Genomic DNA, 20,524 nt, shown 5'->3' on the forward strand with positions numbered 1-20,524 from the left:
TCCATATTAAGTCTGTGCCCCTGGTGGTGCCCCTGGTTAAATCTCCAGGAGCAGAAGTCTCGTTTGGAAAAGTTCCAGGCTTTGTTACATCCTCCCTCCTCCTTGGAGTCTTTTTTTTTTTTTTTTTTTTGCGGGGGTGGCTGTTTGTTTTGCTTTGGTTTTTTTGAGACAGGGTTTTGCTGTGTAGCTTTGGAGCCTGTCCTGGATCTCGCTCTGTAGACCAGGCTGGCCTCGAACTCACAGAGATCCGCCTGGCTCTGCCTCCCGAGTGCTGGGATTAAAGGTGTGCGCCACCTCTGCTTTAATGACGACTCCGCCAGGCAGTTTCCCTCCTCTAAAGCCTTCTGACCAAGAAGCAGAGGGATTTGGAACCATGGACTTAACAGGGTTCAGGAGCTAAGCGAGTCCACAGAAACCCTGGAGTTGGGAATGACATCTCCTCTGTCCAATCAAAGGTGCAGGTTTCTCTCTGGTCCCCGCCTCCCTTTCCCCGCGGCCCCAATAACTGCACTCTGAGGCCCCGGCTTCTGCTGTCAAGTAGCTAGGGTGGGCTCCGCCTAGGCGAGGAGCGGCGCCGGTGGGAGATGCGCTCCCAGCTGTTTGCGGCGGGAGCGGGAAAGCTGTAGGGCCAGGCAGCGCGGCGGCGACAGGAGTGGGGAACAGGTAGGAGGCAGGCTCGCCCTTCTGCAGCGCGCAGGGAAGGCGTGCTTCCCAGAGGCCACCCAGCCAGCCCCTGCCCCGCCCTGGTTACCCGGGCTCCCAGGGTCGCTGTGGCTGTCACTGCAACACTGATGACACCGGATCAGAAGATGGGGTGGAGGGGGTGATCAGGATGCTGGAGCCGGGGCCACCGCACGGGGAAGGGTTGCTGAGAGCGGCCCCCGAGGGGCAACGCGTCTGGGCAACTTTCCTTGCAGACGCTGCGGCTGCCTGCGGGGTCGGGCCTGGGGTTTGCCCTGTCGGTGTTGCTGGGGGTTGGAGGGCGCAGACGTGCCAGCTGCCGGAACCGCAGGTCCTCTCTGCATCTCAACTGCTCCGCATGCCAGGCGCCGCCTGTTCCCCTCCCCCGCACCTGCGGGGTACCTCCAGTGCAGCGCTGGCTGCCAGGGGTTGCAGTAAGGGAGGCAGGGGCTGGTGCATCCCCAGGCTAAGAACTAGTCCCCCTTGGGCGTGCGGGTTGGTGAGAATCCCTGCATTTTCTGATTAATCCAGTTTGGGCAAAAGCCAGGGTCCCTCTTCCACGAGGTGCTTGAGGACTGGGCAGGGCAGAGAAGCAGCTTGCCGCCTGCTCCACTGTTTCCTACCGGGAACTATCACTTCATCTAGTCAAATGACTGTCAGGATGGACCCCAAAGCATCCTCCCTGGGTGACCGCATTTGGGCACTAGGTGTTGGCTCAGTGCCGGTTTCTGCTGGAAACAGATTGCTGGTAGCAGTAGGGAGAAGAACTGCGGGGAAATCAGACACCCTTCTGGGAAAATTCCTGAAAAAAAAAAAAAAAAATGGGATGGTGGGAAAGAAGCAAGAGAGAGGTGTAGCCATTTCTGGCTGTCCTGTTTTTCATGCCAAATCCAGCATGGGCATCTGTACGTGTGCCTGTGTATGCACATCTCCAAGGTGGAGCTATATATAGCTCCTGCGCAGCCAGCCCGGGTTCCTTCAGCTGAGCTGCCTTGGCCTTCTCAAGCAATCTGCAAGCCCTGGGTGGGAGGGGCGAAATAGAATCAAATTCTTCATTAGTGGGGAAAGCCAGGGAAGAGAAACTCCGAGTAACGAACCCCCACATGGAATAACATTTTTTTTTTTTTTTGCAATGCACAGAAATCAATGTAATTCAAAATTATTTTGAATGCATTCTTGGGTCTTATCCCGCGTTTTTCAGAATCATGGTGCATATCGACCATTGCAGCCTGAAGTGTAGCATACATCACATTAATACATGACTTAGCTGCACTCTTTTATTGACTCATTGGTGCACAATGTTGTGCACAGGCTTGCATCTTGCTTACTTGGAATGAAATGCATTTGTGTGGTAACTTATAGCTAGCTGCACGGAGGGGTCTGAAAAGGACCCACCCACTTTTCAGGATGCAGGCTTGTGGTACTGGTAGGGCCATTGGAGGTAGTTTTGATATAAGTCCTTGGACATCTTTTTTCTTGTGGCTTATATAAATTTGTGATGATGTGATATTTCAGATTTATCTGGACTTTTAAAAAAGATGTCTCTATACTTATTTTTATCACTGTCCAGGATTGTGTATTTCCTGAAGATAGCCTTTCCATTGTCTTAAGTCAGAAGAATTGAGATTCAGAAGGAACAAATAGTGTGCTTAAAAATCTTCCACAAATTTCAGCTCTGCCCTTCCCAAAGCCAGCTGTGCATGCAAACACAACAGCTTTTCCTTAGACAACACACTCTGCAGTTTCCATAATTATTGGTCCCTGTAATAAATTTAAATAGTGTTGATATCAGCAACGATGTGTGCTGGGGTAACTCATTTATTCACCTGTAAGTTTGTTGCTTTATAGTTTTTTTTTTTTTTCAGAATTAATTTTTGGTTTCCTAGATATTATTCTAATATACCAGAGGGAGCTGGTGGTGGTGAATTTTGTTTCCCCAACTGACTGCCTATCTGAGTTTTAGAGTGTTTTATTCTCTTTGAACTTTAGCCTCATGGTATTCCAAGGAAGGATAACAGAGTTGACTTCTAGGTTTATCCTGAAACTTCTCTTAAAAGTCTGTGCATGGCCGAGTAGCGGTGGCACACACCTTTAATTTCAGCCCTTGGGAGACAGAGCCAGGTGGATTTCTGCAGGGCGTTTACCCACCAATCCCACAGTTCCCCAGAGTTTTCTTGAGTGTGAGCAGCAGGAAATATTAGATAGACGGATTTAGAATGTGGAGATAAACAGATAGAAAATACAGGATAGCCTTGAGAGGGCCTAGACCCTATTCCAACAGGCCCTGGCTGTCTCTGCCCTAGGGTATTTATAGAATGCCAAGGGGTTCTATAAATAAAATAAATAAGCAGAAGACCACTCCCCTCCCCCAGCACAGCCAAGTGCAGACCGTCTCAGACACCTGCGCTCAGGCCCGTGATCCAATCATCCTCTCTATGCAGACCTGCTGGGTAAAGCCACGAAGAACCTGAAAATGAACTCCTACAGATTTCTATGAACTTGAGGCCAGCCTGGTCTTCAGTGTGAGTTCTAAGACAACCAAGGCTACACTGTGAAATCTTGCCTCAACAAAATAAAACAAACCAAAACAATTTGTGCATGTTTTCACTGTGGGAGTGGTTACATAATAGGCTGTGAATAGCAGAGATACTATTGATTTTTAATCCATAGCTTGAGTCTCTTTGGAACACAATACATATGGAAATCTCATCACACTTAGTCTTATGCTGATTAACCTTAGGTATCTGTTTTGTTATCTAGCTAGACAAAGAAATGCTTTTCTGTAAAAACATTTGTGCTAATTAAGTTTCCCAAGTTGACACAAACTACAGTCCTCTAGAAAGAGGGAACCCCAACTGAGAAATTGTTACACTCAGACCATCTTGTTGAAATGTCTGTTGGGGTTTTCTTAAATTCAAATGGATGCAGAAGTGACCAACCCATTGTGGGCAGCACCTTCCACACTCAGGGGTCCTTAGGCTATTAAAAAAAAAAAAAAAGGTAGCCGAACTAGCTAGAGATTGATGCAGGAGTACCCAGCCCATTGTGGGCAGCACCATCCCTACTCAGGAGGGCTTAAGCTATAAAAGAAAGGTAGCTGAATAGCTGGAGAGAGGAAGTCAGTAAGCAGTGTTCCTCTGTGGTCTTTGCTTTGGTCTGTGTATTCTCTCGGAAACAAAATACCAACTGGGATATAATGACCCATATTGTTTTACAGTTGTCACGCTGAAAGTTCTAAGTGGGCTCAAAGGTACCCCCGGAAAACCTATCACGGCCCATTACTCACATAGGTGCTGCAAGGATTTGAGGCTCATCTATTTGTCAATAGAAAGCAGAACTGATGGCTACTTTTGGGAATGCTGGCTCCATTATCCTTCCCATGGTGACTAAGGGCTGACGTGAGGGTGTTTCTGTATTCTTACCCCCAGGATGATTCAGTTTCCTAACACAGGTGATGACTAGATTCTGTTTATGCCGTATATTCTTTCTCGGCTCCACGCATCCAACTAGAGAATTGGGTGGAAGATAGACTAGATTTCTACAAGTAAGAACATTCCATATAATTGCCTTAACCACACTGCACCTAACCCCACCCCCAACCCCCCAAAAATCAGCAAATATGAAGTCATCACTGGTCCCTTGGACATTCTCCATGTTAATTTCTTTCTTCAGATCTCTTGCATCTCTAGTCCCCACCATACCAGTCACAGTGAATTGGATGCATTTTCCATGGTACATGTATCATCACCCTACACACACACACACACACACACACACACACCCTTTAACATGTCCCATTCTCTGCCATAAATAACCCATTTGCCTTGTGTGTACCCATCTAATCTCTTCATGTTTTTAGTCAAATGCTACCATTTCTACACGCAAATCGCCTATGCTCTGCATCTTATCCTAGAACCTACGCCCTCTAAGTCACTGGTAAACTCCCTGATTTTTACAGGAGCAGCATTTGGTTTTTGCTTATGAGCATTCTGGCTATCGTTCTTCTCTTCTGGCAGCTGTTTTCTGTGGTTTCCCCGCTTTCTGCCAGATTTCGGTTGTAGAGACCACAGTCATCTGTTGCCCAATTTTCTTACTTCTCTAAGCCCCCTTCTTGGTCTCCCTCCTATTTTTGCTTTCTCTTCCAAGCTCCCAAATGACATATTTCCTTCTGCAGTTACATTTCTATTATGCTCCTGGTTGTCATAAATACTGTCCTGGTTAAGACCGTAGGCTGTGCGGAAAAGTCTTCGTTATACAGATATATGAATGCCAGCGATGGGGTCTACAATAACACTGGAGAGGCTTTTGTGAACTTTACTCCAACAATGCATGTAAAACATTCAAGACAGAACTTGGGCCACAGTAATTATTCATAAGCAATCGCTATTAGAGTATTATTTGTAATGATAATGTAAGTAGTGGAAACCACTGTTTGCCTATCCCTATTGATGGGCATCAGCCCTGAGTTGGCCTTTAGTAACGGAGGCTATAACTTTCAAGACAATTTTGCTTTTAGCTAATACTTTTTCAGTCTTCCTTTCATCTAGAAGTATCCACTATCAGTATTCAGTAGTTTATCTGTTCTTATTCTAAATTCTAATGTATATTAGAATCCGCTATTATTCACTGCTGTTATAAACCTGGATTGGTACAGTGGCCAATAAGTCTGGCAGCATAGAAGCTCTAATCCAAGATGCCACAGATGACCCAAGTATGTCGTATATGGGATTTGCACTATTGATTCTCCTTTATTTTGGAACTTTTTAATTGGTAGAAAGACATCTTTTGGTCCAACTTCTAAGGAGGGTCGAGTTGTGCGCCACTGGCAATGTAGCAGAAGGATGATGCATTGTTCACCATGGTTGAATGGATAGCCTATTGTGTCAAATTACCTTAAAAGGTATGCAAATTCATGGTTATGTTGTTGAACTTAATTTCAGACAAAATTGGAAACAAATTTGATTAAAAGAAACTAAATAATCACTAAGGGAAAATTAGAAATAAGGAGAATAGAGAAATGTTTTTTCCCTTTTTTTTTCACTGTGCTTACTGTGCAGAGCAGGCTGGACTTGATCCCAGGGAGACCTGGCTGCCTCTGCCTCTCCAGTTCTAGGATTAAAGGTATGTGACACCATGCCTAGATTATCATTGTTCTCATTACTGTTAGTGTGCATAGATATTTTCAATTTGTACCTTTGACTATTGGGTATAGAGACAGTAACTTTTTCTTCACATCAGACACTAAGCACCTATTGATTTCATTGACCATTGTTATTAAGGATGTACATATGGCTTCCAAATAATCTTTTATATAGTATCATTAGTGTTTTGAGATTTTCCTAGTTAAGGAATTGAATGTAAATACACATGTTCGACATTTATGGCCATTTCTTTATCATAACTTATTAAAAGTTACTAGTGAAGACAAATATTTGTAGATACTGACAGATGTTTCTCAAAAGCTCATGCACAGATTTATGGTCTGGCAATGGCTACACCAATTTGGCAATGCATTGTATTCATTAACACTTGGTATTATGGCTTTTAAAGGTGATGGTAAAAGTTATATATTGAGTTATTTTATTTTATTTATTTATTTTCTTGTGCTTTGTGGTGAGTTCATGGAATGTCATACTCATTGGGTATCTGTGCTTCTCGATTTGTGAAACTGGTTTGACTCAGGGTACTCACATGATCCTGATAAAATAGAACATTGGCAAAAGTGTTTCCTCCCCTGATTGCTGCCTTTGGTTTTATTGGGGGGACAGAGTACAAGCAGTGGGGTTTGAAATGAGATTCACTTTTTACACAGGCTGACTTTGAACTCACCATTATAGTTCAGACTGTCCCTGAACTTGTGGAGATCCTGTTATGCTAGTCTCTTGAGTGATGGGATTGCAGATGGGAGTTGCTGTGCCTGGCTGTGCCTTTCTAGAAGCATGCACTTACATGCAGACATTTATAATTTTACTGATGTTTCTCAGTTCATTCACACTGCTACTTCATATAGTGTCAAAGCTCAGAGAACTTTCTGCCACCTAACAGAATTGAATTTGAAAGCTCGCATATGAGTGCCATACTGCTAACTTCTTTTGTCCTCTAAAGCAAAATTGAACTTGTGTGTATCTTATGTCTATCCTCATGTGAAGTGGCTCCTGGGGACACATATAACATCAGTCTATTAAGATAAACTTTATTCTTCATGCGGTTCTTCCAGTAAGTAGATGGCTCCTTAATTCTTCCTGAGCCTCCATTGTCCATTCCAAAAATACCACAGGGCAAAATGTACAACAGAAGATATTAATGACCAGGTTACTCAGCCAGAGCAGGGCACACTGTTTGCACAATTATCTGAATGACTCAAGCACTAAATCTGTTTCTGCTAGGATTATCCACATGGTCCTTAATTCACTGAATAATTGCTCAGCCCTGTGCTTGATGATGTAGACCTGAGTGTGTCCTGCCTTTCTTGTACTGTTTTGTGGCCTCTTTATAAATGCTTCTGACTGGTCACTTTTGGTTCCTTATATGAGTTTTTTTTTTTAACCTGGTCTTCAACCTGTTCTCTTAGAGATATCAAGAAACTATACAGTGTGTGATAGTAAACCCCAACCAGTTAACTCCAACCAGGTAACCACTGTGTAACTAGTGTATGTTACTTAATCTTTTTAACACTTTGTTTAGTGTGTGTGTGTGTGTGTGTGTGTGTGTGTGTGTGTGTGTGTGTGTGTGTGTGTGTGTGTGGTGTGGTGTGTTTAAAGATGTTCAGTGTTCAGGGAATCTCTCTCTGGTCTTCTTTTCATCGTCTCCTTTATGTCAAGCTCATTTTCCCACCTCACATCCCCATCTTGTCTTTCCAAAGCAAGTTTCATAATGAGATCCCTGGGCTGAAGGTCTGTTGATGGGGTCTCCCCTTTTCTTTCCTAAGGTCCTTTTTATTTTACCTGAAGCCATTTGCTAGCAGTCCTTATTAAGTTTTTCAAGTTCACTTCTCAATCATGAGATCTCTTCTGTCTCTAGTTGCTGACCACACCCAGGTCACTCCCCTGCCTCATCTTCCACCATTCATGCTTTCTCTTTTCTCCCGTCTTCTGATGTGTTCTAGTCTCCAACATAAGTCACTGTCTTCTTGTTTGTCTTTCAGATGGCTTGTCTAACCTCCCCATGTCTGCAGGTGTGCTCTATCTTTTCTAGACTTGTTGTTTAGAGTTCAGACCTTGGGATTTTAGCCCCTATTCAGAGTCTCCCAATCAGCCTCTAGCAACCAGAACCTACCACTATATTGTAATCAATTGTTTTCTCAAAAATCTCCTGTGTGTGCCTTGAAGAACAGGGACCATTACTAAATCTTCCGTGTGTCCCATGAGGCCCTCACATGTTTTATATTTTGTAAGTATTTCTGAAGACATGAATAATAGAAGGACAAGTCTGAATCTGTTTTTATGATTTCATCAAATGAAGTATTCATCTTTGCCTTGAAAAATCAACAAATAAAAACTACATGCCATGGTGGTTTTCATATTTCAAATTTAATATCCTGATTTTGTGGTTTATGCAAGATAGATAAAAGATTTTTAATGAAAGTTTTTGTAATTTCATTTTGTAATAAAAATCTTTGCTTAGGATATGATAACTCTAGAATGCTAAATCACTAAGTTAACTTCTTTTAAGCAATCATGTGTTTCAGAAGGTAGGATACATTTGTATATGCATGGATATGGTAGACCTATAAATTCATCTGGCTGGAATTAAATATTGGCAAAAATAATTATCATTTTTCTCTGCTTAATTAAAATTTTGACTGTCATTTCTGATATTTTGAATTGTTCTCCTTAGCATACTCTGTTATGAAGATAGAATTATCAGATCCTCACAAGGATTTTGACAGTTAACTCAAAAGGCATCAGCATATAGAAAAAACTACAGCTAACTAATGCTTAGAGCAGAACAAATAGTCTCCCCAGGGAAGAGCTACCAATTGATTATCTAATACCAAATGATCATCCCTGAAAATGTATATGTGAATAAAACTACACAGACTGAGAAGGTTATAGTTAGGAATATACATGAATATATGTACTCATATATGAATGTAACAGCATTCAATGAAAAAAGAGGCCAGGAATTTGGAAGAAAGTAAAGACATGTAATAGGAAGATTCTGAGGGATGAAAGAGAAGGAGAAATGATGCAATTAGATTATAATCTCAAAAACAAAATAAAAAGTGTGATCATCTGCATTGATGGGTAAAGTCAGAGAAATAAGTAAGTTGCCTGAATTCAAATATTAGTGAGATAAACAAGAAAGGACTACTATTACTCACACCCAGTGTGTGTGCTAGGCTTACCATAGAGAGGCTCTGAAAGTCTTGTCAGGATAAGGCCATTGATCTTGGTTTCAATGATCCATGAAAGTTCTGAGCCATGTACTACACCTTAAGTTTATCAATAAGTCCCATCAATAAGTATATTACTTTCCACAGTTCTTTGAGAAATTAAAAGTTTTCATCCTAAACACATGTTAAACTTTTGCATTAATTTAATTGCTTGTTGTTTAACACACACACACACACACACACACACACACACACTATTTTACTCTTATAATTTGTTTCAGGGTATACTTCTTTTTATTTTTGGTGAAAGCATAATATTATTTTCCTTATCTTTTAGCTTAAGTTATTGAAATAAATTATTTTGGGGATATTCCTAAGTAGAGATGCTCAAGTTTACTTTTTAGTTTTGCTAACCATGAAATTCTATACAGTCTTGAAGATTTATAGGAATCAAGTAAAAAATCAAATTGGGGGGGGGGAAGCAGGAACTAAGACAAATAATGAGAAAAAAAATTCAGTTAAAAATGATGGTACTTAGAACAGAAATTCTACCCTGTCTGGAAATTCAACATGGTGGGATATAAGAATTATTTTCTGTCCAGTTTGCAAATGTATTATCTCTATAATTTCCATTCACTTATTAACAATAATCACTTATTGAACATCACAGTGAAAATGATTGTTTTAAATGTGTTGCATGTGGCCTCTCAGCACTTTACAAATACAGAGAAGAAGGCTTTAAACATCTATCACCCTATTGTGTAAGTCAGGAAATTAGAGCAAATACTTTACAAAAATGAGAATCTACATCCAGACTCCACAGCTTTGTTGTGTGTGTTTGATAATCATGTGCATGTGTGTCTTAGTGTAGATGTGGACATGCAACAGCATGCATGATAAGGTCAGAGGACAACCTCAAGGGTCCTCACCTTCTACCCTGTTTTAGACAGGGTCTCTTTACTGTTTGTTGCTAACCAGCCTGAACAATGCTCCAGTTTTTAATCCTTGTGTTATTATGTGCCCAGTCCTTACAAGAACAGCAGTCTTTAATATTCTGTGAGTCATGGTATACAGAATCTATGCCCATGCTCAAAAATATATTGTGTTAACACAAGGAATTAAATCATTCTAATTTTCAAATGTTTTATTCATAGATAGCTCATAAACAAAAAGGTCTTCCACTCTAAGTGATTTACATGGTACTATTTTCCAATTATGAATTAGATCTTTACAATGCATCATTTAAATATTTATTATTATAGTTTTGACTCAAACATCAGAATTTTATGGCTTTCTGACCTAATTTTCCTTACCACCACCACAAAACATTAGCAGTAATTCTATCCTAAGGCTGTAATCTGACCACATTTAATTGTCATGGTTACTGAAAATGCAGATCTGTATCTCCAGCTGTCAGGATGCCTGCTAAGATGTTATGAACAGTGTAATATTTCAGTTTGAACATCAAGTTGTTTAATATAACAGTTTTGTATCAGAAAATGCCAGTGTACAATATTTTTATACATCAGATGCAATGCATTTTAGTTGAAAATATTTTAAATGAGTAATGGTTTGATTCAATTTAGGCCTTCAGATGTTGTTTTAGGATTATTATAACTCTGGTTACTAGAAAACTAACCCAGTTTCTTGTGGCTAATTTAGATATTTGAGCATATGTAGGTTGAATGGTGATGAGCATGACATCTACTTCTACTAAAGCACGCATTAATGTATTCTGAAAAACCATGTTTAACTTTCTTTTATTGAAAATAGATTTTTTTTATACAATATATCCTGATTACAGTTTCCCCTCCCTTGACTCCTCCCAGTTCATGCCCACCTCCCTACCCATCTGGATCCAGGTCCTATATGTCTCATGTTAGAAAGCAAACAGGCATTGAAGGGATAATAATAAAATAAAATCAAACAAAAACAAATCAGAATAGGACAAAATGAGCAAAACAGAAGGAAAAGAACCCAAGAAACTGCAGAAGAAACAGATATAAATGCAAAGACCCTCTCCTTTGCATATTCAGGATTCTCATAAACCATAAAATTGGAAGCCATGATAAATATGCAAAAGCTGCAGGGTTTTATATATATTATATATTAATATCTACTTATATATATTAATAATATACATGAAATAAAAAATAAAGTCTGGCACAATATTATAAGATAAAGAACCTTGAAATACGCTGTTGAGTTTTGTTGTTGGCCATCTACTATTGGGCATGTAGCCTTAAGATTAGTTTGTTTCCCCAGGGAGACTTGGAGAAAACTAAATTTTCATTTGCAAGTGGTTATTAATCAGAGATAGCTTCTGGGCTAGAGATGGGAGAGCATGTGTCCACTTCTTTCAACTCTAGGACAGCATCTGGTGCAAACCTTTGCTGGCTCTGTACATGCTGCCAGTCTCTGTAAGTGTATGTGTTGGTCATAAATGTGTCATGTGTGTTGGTCTCCTTGTGTTTAGAAGTTTGTTGTCCTCCATCCCCTCTGGCTCTTGAAATCTTTCTACTTCTTTCACAAAGTTCCCTAGGTCTCCCCCTCTCTGCAGGTGTGGGGGGGGGAGTGATTGATGGAAACATCCTGTTTAGGGCTGAGTGTTCCAAAGTCTCCCACTCTCTGAATATTTTCTTGTTGTGGATTTCTTTATTTGTTCCCATCTACTGCAGGAAGAAGCTTCTTTGATGATGACTGATCAAGGCACTGACCTATGAGTACAGAAGAATGCTGTCAGGAGTCATTTTATTGCTGCATTCCTTTTGGAGATCAGTAATACTTGGTTTGCCCCTAGGCCCTTGGACTATCTAGTCTCAGATTCTTGGTTACCCAAGTAGTGTTGAGTAAGAGCTCCATTTCATGGACTGGACTTCAAATCCCATCAGATATTGGTTGGTTACTACCACAAGCTTTGTGTCATCATTACACTTCCTTATCTTGCAGGCACGACACTACTGTAGATTAAAGGGTTTGTAGCTGGGTTGATGTTTAAGTTTCTAGTTTGGTAGCATGTAGAGTACCAAAGATGTTAGACTGTAGTGTTGAAGGTTCTGTGTCAGCAGCAGCTCAACTTCTCTGTGTTCAATGAGTTGTGCAGGTGTTGTCTTTAGCAATGTGGCCTTGCTGTCAGTTTGCGAAGAGTAATCTGTAGCCCTTGCAAAAGCTTGGGTTATTTGGGGGGTTCCCATGGGATCCCCTTGGCCAACAACTGGGTTATATATAACCCATTCCCTATACTAAAGATTCATTTGGTGAAGAGAGTTGTCCAGCTAAGACTCTGTCTCCCTGATATATATTTGGCCATTGTATTGTCTAGAGGACCTATCTTGGTTAGAATGGGGTATTGAAGTCATCCACTATCAGTGTGTGAGGGTCAATATGTGGTTTTAGCTGTAGTAGTGTTTCTTTTGTGAACTTGGGTCCCCTTATGCTTGTTGCATAGATGTTAAGAATTGCTGTGTCTTCTTGGTAGATATTTCCTTTGTTGAGTATGTTGTGTCCTTCTCTACCTCTTTGTAGTTTTTGTTTGAATTCTATTTGTCATATATTAAAATTGCTACACTGGCTTGTTTCTTAATTCCATTTGCTTGGAATATCTTTTTGCATCCCTTTACCCTGAGGTACTGTCTATTCTTGATGTTAAGGTGTCTTTCTTGGATGCAGTAGAAGAATGGGTTCTGTTTTTTCATCCATTCTGTCAGTCTGTGTCATTTTATGAGGGGAATTGAGACCATTGATGCTGAGAGTCATCAATGAGCAATGTTTGTTGATTTTTGTACTTTGTTTTTATGGTGTGGTTTTTATTTTCCCCTCTTTTGATTTCCTAGGCTGAGATTACTTATTCTTTTCCCCCCTTGGGTGTGATTAACCTCTTCAGGTAGAACTTTTCTTCCTAGTGCCTTCTATAGTGTAGGATTTGTAGATAGTTATTATTTAAATTCAGTTTTATCATGGACTGTCTTTTTTTTCATATATTGTGATTGAAAGTTTTGTTGGGTAGTTTGAACTGGCTTCTGTGATGTCTTAGATTTTGGAAAACATCTTTCCAGGCCCTTCTGGCTTTAAGAGTTTCCATTGAAAAGTCAGATGGTATTGTAATTCATCTGCCTTTGTATGTTACTTGATGTTTTTTCCTTGAGTTTTTAATATTATTTCTTTGTTATGTACAGTTAGTGTTTGCATTACTAATGTTGAGGGAAATTTCTTTTCTGGTCTAGTCTATTTGGTGTTCTGTATGTTTTTTGTACCTTGACAGGCATTTTCTTCTTTAGGTTATGGAAGTTTATTTTTCTATGATTTTGTTGAGAGTGTTTTCTGTGTCTTTGACCTAGTTTTTGTCTCCTTTTTCTATTCCTATTAATCGTTGATTTGTTTTTTTCAGAGTGTCCCAGATTTCCAGATGTGTTGTGCCTAGATGCTTTTAGATTCAGCATTTTCTTTGACTGATATATCCATTTCTTCTATTGTACCTTCAACTCCAGAGATTCTCTCTTCCATCTCTTGTATTCTGTTGGTGGTGCTTGCCTCTGAGGATCTTGTTTGGATTCTTAAAATTTTCATTTCCAGATTTCTCTCAGTTTGGATTTTCTTTATTGATTCTATTTCTACTTTTCATGTCTGGAAATGTTTTATTTATTTCCTTTGTGTTTTCATAGATTTCTTTAATGAATTTATTCATTTCCGCTTTAAGAACCTCCTCTATCATATTCATAAAAGCTACTTCAAGGTCCCCATCTCATGCTTCAGCAATGTTGCAGTTATAGGGGCCTGCTGTGGTAGGGTTGCTGGGCTCTAGTGTGGCTATATTGTCCTGACTGTTATTGTGTTTTTAGAGCAGTGTCTAGGCATAGGCATCCGGGGTTGCAAAGATTGCAATTCTAGGTGCTAATATCCGGTCTTCTCTTTGGTGGGTGCTTTGTTGCTTTGGTTTCTGTTGCTGGCTGGCTTTCATGTGGATTCTAGCAGTTGAACTCAAGTCCTCATGTTGTGTACCAACTGAGCTGTCTCTTGATTTTTAAGACGGTGGGATGGTTTCGAAGAATCTTGACATCTGTAAGAACAGACCCAGGAAATGTGTACTTTGTTTGGTAACAAATTTTTTTTTTTTTTCAAAATTTACTTGAACAGAGTTTCAATTTGTAATGATAGTTCTTATTTTTGTGTTTACAGAATTTTATTTTACAAATACCATAAATATATCTATTTATTTCTATTGTTGAAGATATCATTTGTTCCAGCTTTGTGTTATTACTAATAGTTGTATTATAAACATTCATTATTATACGTGTCTTTTCTAATATATAGGCTCACCATAGCTTCAATTGTTAACTTAATGTACATAGAAAGAGGGAACTCAAGTTGAGGAATTACCTCAATTGGATTGGCCTGTGGATATATCTGTGGGTCATTTTCTTAATTTCTAATTGGTGTAAGAGGATCCAGATTACCATGAGTGGTGCCAACACTGGGCAGCTGGTCTTAGGTTCTACAAGAGAAGTAGCTGAGCAAGGCAGAGGAAGGATGGCTGTAACATGAATCTTGAAAAGATCTTATTAATAAAACCAAACCCAGAGCCAGGTATTGGGATGAACGCTGAAAGATCATAGAAGCAGAACAAGCAACAGCTAACCTTGCTTTGCCAATTTCTCAGCCAATTCTGTTTCCTCAAATTGGAAGCCTCTGAGTCCTCACCCAAATGGATTTCAGCTGAACTGCCGCTTAAAAGCCTAAAAGCTAAAAAGACTCTAGTTCCTGGTCCTCAGGCTCTAAATATCATTCTGCTTTCTGCCATCATTTCCTGGGATTAAAGGTGTGTGTCACCATGCCTGGCTGTTTGCAGTGTGGCTTTGAACTCACAGAGATCTGGATGAATCTCTGCCTCTGGAATGCTAGGGTTAAAGGCGTGTGTGCTACCACTTCCTAACCTCTATGTTTAATATAGTGACTGTTCTGTTCTCTGACCCCGAGATAAGTTTATTGGGGTGCACAATATATTAATCACAGATGAAAGTCCACGGTTTTCCTTTGCGCTTCCTGCTTTGAGCTCCTGCCTTGGCTTCCCTTCATAATGGACTGTAGGCCACATAAACCTTGTTGTCCCCATGTTGCTTTTGCATGGATTTGAGACAGTCACAGAAACCTAATTAGGTCAGCGTGGTTAGATTATGTTATGTCAGAAATAGGCATGCTTTTGTCTTTCCACAATGACAGAATTTATATTGAATAAAAATAAATTCATAGAAAATGTCCATTTTCTTGGCTCCATTTTGCCAAGTAGTCCCCATTTCCCTTGCTAGCTGGCCACTGGCACACACAAGTTCTTGCTTTCTTAACTACTAGTATCAGCTCTTAGACCACACATCACAGTCATTGTATCTATATATTTTGTATATATGTCGGTTTTAGAATGGTTCCAAAAGGGTTAAAGAAGCCACAGTGAAGTTCAAAGAGGACTTACCAGCCAGCGGCAGGGTAAATCAATTTAAAGCAGTCACGGGTGTGGGGGGGGGAGCTCCCTGTGTATGGACAAACTGCCGAGGATGCCTGGGAGCGCAGCCACGGGGCCGTAGTGTCAAAGTGGACCTGCGGTTTGAGTGAAGTTGCAGGGGTGAGAAGCAAGAGTGTGGATACCAGGAAAGCAAGGTCCATGGCTCAGCTAGGACCAGACCATACCGAGGAATGGCCAGCAGGACTGACAGCAATTCACACAGGCCACTCTAACAGTGGGAAGTAAACTGAACTGAAGCCCTTGGGACGGTCAGAAGTTTTCTGCCTCCCGCTTCCGAGACTCACACACCAGGTGGTTAGATGACTGGTCTGTAAGGGCCGTCAATGCCAGTGTTAGGTGGCCGCCTGTTGATGGGGTCCAGGTAACAGTGTTATATTGCTCTTCAGTCTGTTGTGTTCCGTAAGTTCTCAGGTCTGTTTTTTTTCTAGTATGATTTTAGTGCCCCAATGCATTCATATGGTCACTCTTAGCTACTGTTCTATTACTGTGAAGAAACACCATGACCAAGGCAACTTCTAGAAGAAGGCATTTCCTGGGGGACTTGCTTACAGTTTCAGAGGGTTACTCTGTGATCATCATGACAGGAAACAGGCTGCAGGTAGGCAGGCATGCTGCTGGAGTGTTACCTGAAAGCTTTCATCTGATCCACAGGCAACAGGTAGAGAGAAAGAGTAATAGGCCTGGCATGGACTTTGGAAATCTCAAAGTCCACACACAGTGACAGACCTCCTTCCACAAGGCCACATTTTCTAATCCTTTCCAAATAGTTTCATGAACTGAGGACTAAACATTCAAATATGTGAGCTTATACAGGTCATTCTCAAACCACCATCTTGGCCCAGTCTACTCTGATAAATGAATAAGGTGGCACCTATTTACTTTCAGGAAAATAATCTCTCTCAATGTGTGCCTTGTGGTGGTTCTGGGCACAGGTGGCCATGCCCAAGTGCTCAGGAGGCCATGGAGTCACCCTGCCTCTGCATGTGCACTCAAAATGTAGCCAGATGGTGCTTGTAAAATGAAGTCACATAGGGCAAATCACAGCCTGAAGAACCAGTTTCAGACAATACAGAGTGACTTAGAGCAGGGTACAGCTGATCTCAATATGAGTTGTGCAGTTTTATTGGGTTATGTATTTCCATTATTAAAACTTCAGGCACATGCTATGTTTGGCTCAAATTTTAGTAGAAATTGTTGGATTTTTTTTCAAAATGGCCATGCTAAAATTTCCAATACAAAATGAGATATCTTTACCTAGCCAACACTAGGCATTAGTAGATTAATATTAATCTTAAGTCAGTCTATTGAGTAGGTGAGCATCTAAATATCTTTAAATTTGTATTTTTCATTAATATCTCATAGAAGACCCCTTTTGGTTTTGCTCATCTGGATATCCTGCCCTAGGGTCTCTTTTAAAAAGTTTTAGCTATTTTATTATTGTATTATCTGTCTGCTACATGTTGATTCAAAGGATATTACTTATATATTCTGATTTCATTCTCTGTGAGAATACTAGCAAATGTTATCTTTAAATCTGTGACTTTATTTAGCACCCCAATATTTTCTCAAGAGATAGCCTCCATTTCAATGAGTTCTTCAATTGATGCCTTGTTTAATAAACCTTCATTACAAGGCCAGAAGTTATTTATCTATGTTGTCTTCAAAAAACTGATTGCACTTCATCTTACCTGGAATTGATATTTTTGTGTAGCTTGCATTTGGTTTCCTTATTTTTAAAGAGACAAAATAGGTCTGGAGCCCTTTATTATTATTATCTTTTGCTCTGTTTAGTGGCATTACCTTTGCCACAAATCAAGTGCCTTTATGCAGCAATGTCCTCTTTGAGATTTTTCTATTCTGCTTGACTATTTTACTTGATCGTGTGCCAATACAGAGAGTATATAAATTACTGTGGACTAACATAGACTCCCAACTGCTAGAGTGGATTCTCCGGCTTCATCATTTGTCTATGTAAATATGAAAGTCAGCTTATTAATTGCTACTAAATTTTTGTTGTAATTTGATTCAGGATGGCATTGAATTTATAAATCAATTTGAACATAATTGGTACTTAATATAATTTTAGTCTTTCAGTTGTGACTGTGGCCTATTTTTCAATTTCATCATACATTTTTAAAAATTAACATTCATTTATTTACTTATTTGTGTATGTGTGCATGTGTGTATGTGCATGGGCAAGTGTGTGTACAAGCACCTGTGTGTGCCACACTATATGTGTGGTAGTTACAGAGTTGGTTTTCTCTTTCCATCATGTAGGTACTGAGGATTGAATGCATGTTATCAGCCTTGATGGTAAGACCTTTACATGCTGAGCTATCTTGCCAGCCCAAGTCTTAAAATTTCTCTTAATGATGTTTTAAGTTTTTTGGGTGAAGACATTGTATGTCTTCTGTTAAATTTATTGTTGGGTGTTTGCTTTCTTCTATTTTAAGCATTATAACTTCCTCATTTTGGTTTCTAACTCAGGTGTTAGAGTAGAAATATAATTGATTTGCCCATGTTGACTGATAGGCAGGATGCCTCAACTGTCTCAATCTAGCCCCGGAGTCCTGAAGGATTCCTAGAGAACTACTGGTCTTTGGTCTACATTGGAATCCCAAAGAAGTTGATTCTAACACTGGCGAGGGAATATAGCAGCCACAGCAGAGAAAAACTTTCCGGGGAGAGTAAGGGCAAACAGGCAAAAAACAAAATTTATGTCTCCCCAATTCTTTAATGTGAGTGGCCACCCCAAAATGTGAAGCAGACTAAGGGGTTGGGGGTCCCATCCTTCCAATAATCTGAATGAGAAAATCCCTCACAAGAGTGCCCAGCTGCTTGGATTCTACTTGACTGCTGATGTGCTCAAGCTGACAACCAAGTTAGCCATCATACCCACCCTCTGTGAATGACACCTTGGCTAAGACAGGGTCTCCTGGCCTGTGTATTGCTGAGCACTATCACGCATGCATTAATCCATTGCTCTCTGCTCTCTACTATGGATGCAATAGGAATAGCTGCTTAATCCTGCCATTGTGACTTTCTGTAATGATGGACTATAATCTGTAAGTGTGAGCCGAATTAATCCCTTTCTCCTCTTAAGTCACTCTTTGTCAAGGTATTTTATCACAGCAATAAGAAATGAAATAAAAATAATAGTTACTTATGTTCTTTAATTATGACTCTTTTAATTCATTTAAGTCCTATAAAAGCTGTTAGTGACATCTTTGGAATATTTCACATGGATTTTCTTCATAAGTTTAGAATGTATTATTACTATCAAAATCATATACTGTTTGTAATAGTCTAAGTATTTTTATCTGGACAATTTTATATTTCTACAAGCTTTTGTCCAAAATGATGTGTTATGCTTTAGCATTTGCATACTATCTCTTCATAATATATATGTATATATACATACATACTTATAGCCCATTGTTAGATTTTTGTATTACTTTCAATATATTTTTAAAATATTAAAAATATTAAAAATATTGTTATAAGAACACAATTCAATATGTACTTTAGAACATATCTGATAACATTTCTCAAAGACATCATTATAGAGCCAAATTGTTAGCAAAGACGACTTTTTCTTTATATATGTTTTCCCCATTATATTAGCCACTTATCTTGTTACTATGACAAAATACTCTGACAGAAGCATCTTAAGTAAGAAAGGGTTTATTTTGCTCACAGTTCCAGGGTGCAGTCTTCTGTAGAGAAGCCATGGTTGTAGGAATTTAAGGGATCTGGTGCTTCACATTTGTTGTGAGGAACCAGAGAGAGATGAATGCTTGGCTCAACTTACTTTTTCTTTCCTTTTATGTGTGTGTTTAAATTTTATTAATTATTTTTAAACTATCATTATATCATTTCCCCCTTCTCTTTCCTCACTCTACCTTTCCCCATGGAAAACCCCCTCATTCCCTCTTGAAATCATGCTTCTTTTTCTTTAGTCGTTATGCCTAAATATATAAATATGACCTGCTCATTTTGCTTAGTGTTACTTGTATGTATATGATTTCAAGGATGATTATTTGGTATAGGCTAACCAAATAAGGGTCTCATCCCTGGGGGAGACTATTTCTCCCACTCTCAGAATTTCTTAGTTACCTGTAGCTCTTTGTCTATGGGTTGGGCACCATGAGATTTCTCACTTCTATCTTAACATGTGCATTATACTTATTACAGTCTTGTTTAGACAGCTGTATTTTTTAGATAGCATGGGTGTAGCAAGCTACACTGTGGTTCTGTAATATCTTGAGATCTGGAATGCTCATCCTCCCAGCGTTTTCCTGACTTTGCTGCCCTACCCTTTTCTTTCTAGATCTGAATGGGAGCAGTGAATGCTATCCTGTCTTAAAATTTCCTACACCAATCAAGTTAGTCATTTATCTTTAAATTCAACCTCATTCAACTTCTCAGGACATACATAGAAGGAAGCCATATTCTTTATTAAAATGACACGTGAATGGCTCCTACCTCAATTTTTGATAGAATCATTGTTCTCTGAAACCTCATCAGCTAGAGCTCCAATGCCTGTATTTCTCTCTGCATTCTTGTCTTTAAAGCTCCTTTCTTTCAAGAATAGTCCATTAAACTCTACAGATAGCACTTAAAGGCTTTTCTCTCCCCAGATTCCAAACTCTTCCACATTCCTTCCACAAACTAGTTCCAAATACCTAAGAACCACATAGTCAGGGTTACCACAGCAAACGCCTACTTCTTGGAGACCAATTTTCTACATCACTTGCTTATTATTTGTTGCTGTGACAACTTCAATAAGGAGGAACATCCCACTTTGACAGTGGGGTTGTGTTGGCAAGAACTTGAGGCAGCTCAGCACATTGCATCTATGGTTAGGAAGTGGAGCAAGATGGATACCAATGAGAGCTAAAGCTTGATAAATGGTTTGATGCACAAAGAGTTACTATATGAGGTGAAAGCAAAGAACAAGCATTGCTAGTTCAAACAACCGAAATGTATCAAAT

The 20,524-nt window shown here is 39.7% G+C and overlaps 1 protein-coding gene across 2 annotated transcripts in view; it reads left to right on the plus strand.

The window, feature by feature from the left end:
* The first annotated feature begins 495 nt into the window (after positions 1-495).
* Cntn1 (contactin 1) overlaps positions 496-20,524 on the plus strand; it is a 321,618-nt gene continuing 301,589 nt past the window's right edge. Inside the window, exon 1 of one of the 2 annotated variants that reach the window (XM_042265297.2) lies at positions 496-663. The gene's annotated coding sequence lies outside the window, so the exon portion shown is untranslated. The remainder of the gene's footprint in view (positions 664-20,524) is intronic. The other variant, XM_042265299.2, reaches the window with a different exon arrangement.

The sequence above is a fragment of the Peromyscus maniculatus genome, chromosome 20 (genome assembly GCF_049852395.1).
Source record: "Peromyscus maniculatus bairdii isolate BWxNUB_F1_BW_parent chromosome 20, HU_Pman_BW_mat_3.1, whole genome shotgun sequence".
In the NCBI taxonomy this organism is placed as follows: Eukaryota; Metazoa; Chordata; class Mammalia; order Rodentia; family Cricetidae; genus Peromyscus; species Peromyscus maniculatus.